The sequence below is a fragment of the Falco punctatus genome, assembly GCF_963210335.1.
Source record: "Falco punctatus genome assembly, chromosome: 15".
Taxonomy (NCBI): domain Eukaryota; kingdom Metazoa; phylum Chordata; class Aves; order Falconiformes; family Falconidae; genus Falco; species Falco punctatus.
In genome coordinates this window covers 6,825,593-6,827,759 of record NC_137595.1, presented here as the reverse complement: position 1 = coordinate 6,827,759, position 2,167 = coordinate 6,825,593, and positions in this window count along the sequence as shown.

Here is a 2,167-nt window from a genome sequence, read left to right as displayed (position 1 = left end):
TATTTTTTTTTTTAAAATCCTGCAAATACTGCTGTTCTTTAAGTTGACTGATCCTGTGCCACATAAGCAAAAGAACTTCACTTGAATAGGTAGCAGCAGTGCATTTAAAATGTTATTTCTTTAAATTTACAACTTTACCCATAGTTTATAATACACATACACCTTTGGTAGTTTACAATATATACAAACCTTTGGTAGCACTTGCTTTTATCTCACCAAAGTAATCCTTTTCCCTTTTTAGTACTCCAGCAGATAAAGAATGTTCGAGAAAGTGTGATCATTCATTAACAATCGCTTCCACAAGTGGAACAGCCTTCCCAGCTACTTCAGCATATCTGCATCGCCAAGTGCTAAAACAGCAACAGCCTGACATGAATCTCTCACGCCACCGAATTACCAGTCTGATAATTATTCATCAAGTCATCCTTGTACTCTCACAGACTGTTTAAAAACACAGCTTCCCGAATGTTGCACGAGTATCCACAGCTCAGAGGTCTGGCTACATGGGGTTGGTGTCATGTCTGTAGAGACTGAGAACTAGTTTGCAGCAGATCTGACCAATGCCTGACCAGGACCAGGTCTTTTTAAATTTTTTTTTATTTATTTTTTTATTTTTTAATTTTATTTTCTTTTTTTTTCTTTTCTTAAAGACTGAGATATTCTAAAAAGCAGATAAGCACTCCCAGGGTTTTTTAGTCATCTGTGCCTCACAGACAATTTGCCCCTTAAGACTCAGAGATCAATTATTTCAATGGAAGAAGGTTGGGCATATTGCCCTTATGAAAATCTGGCCTGAAGACCTGGCTGTCCCGCTGCCTCCCGGTCAGCACATCACACGCCAGCCCTGCAGGTCCCCAAGCCCGCAGGGCCAGAGCCAGCTGAAACCAAAAAGCTCTGTGCCTTTGTGAGCTGGTGCCTGAGATACTACCTTTTGCCTCTCAGATGAGTTTCTTAGGTTGGCCTACTTACCACACTAACAAAAAGAAACAGCGTTCAGTACCTTGTGAGTTTAAGTGGACTAAATTAGTGTTTGCTTACAGCCTAAAGGCAAAAAAAAAAATAAATCCCATATTTGGATTTTTCTTCTTAATCGTAGCTTTGTATCTATTGAAAGGGATTAATTACAGTCATTAAGTACTCATCAAAGAATTCTGAGCAAATCAATCGACCGCTTTTATAATTTTACTACAGCCCAGTAATACCGACTTCCTTATAAAAACCACAGAAAGGCTAATTTTGAGACAATGACTGGAAGACATAACAGAGGGCAGGAGCACAGCTCAAATTTACAGTTAGTACCCAAATGTAAGAGGTCTAACATGTGGCAGAGCACCACAACCTGCTATCAATCTGAAGTTCACATAGGGGATGTCTTAAGCATGTGCAAAGGCAACAGAAATAATTACCCCTGAGAAAGGTATTAAGGGGGGTGCCACTTGTTTCTGGACATGTTCTGCCTGCCAGTCTCCCAAAGGCAAAAACGTCTGAGAAGATGATGGGAATCCAAGACTCCCAACATTAGAAAGTCAAGAACATTTAACCCCAAAAAAGGAACAAGAATATGGTATATGTAGAGCATCATTACAACATTTTTCTAAGTCATGATGATCACAGCATTTACATTTATAACTGGCATTTTTTTTTCATATTAATCCCATAATAAACCTCTACGGCTTCACCATATATCAAATAGCACATTCCAACTGTAGTCCAGTTCATTAAAAATAAAATGGTGCCTTCAACCATCCTTTGGCATATCTTTGCCATTTATACAAAGTTACCTAAGGAGTGTTGTATGAACAGGGCTGATCATATTCATTAGAATTCCGGGTAATTAGAATCTTAAGTACCCACTGCAGAAATGCAGTGCTCTCTCTCCATACGGTTCTGCACTTCAGCCTGTTACGGTGGCATCATTAAGGCATTTAAGCTGCAATACACAGTTTTGAAGGTGAAAGTCTGCCAAGCTTCTATTCTGTTAAGACCATTTTGTGACCAGGTGAAGTCAATAATTTGGAAAACACCAACAACAGCTGTCTGACTGACCATGTGTCTGTTTTAAAAAGTCTATACTGGAATCCAGAAACTGAAAATAAATATGGACCCATGTAATTTGTTTAGTGATTCCCTTTTATTGTTATTTTTGTAAAAATAAAACATTATCACC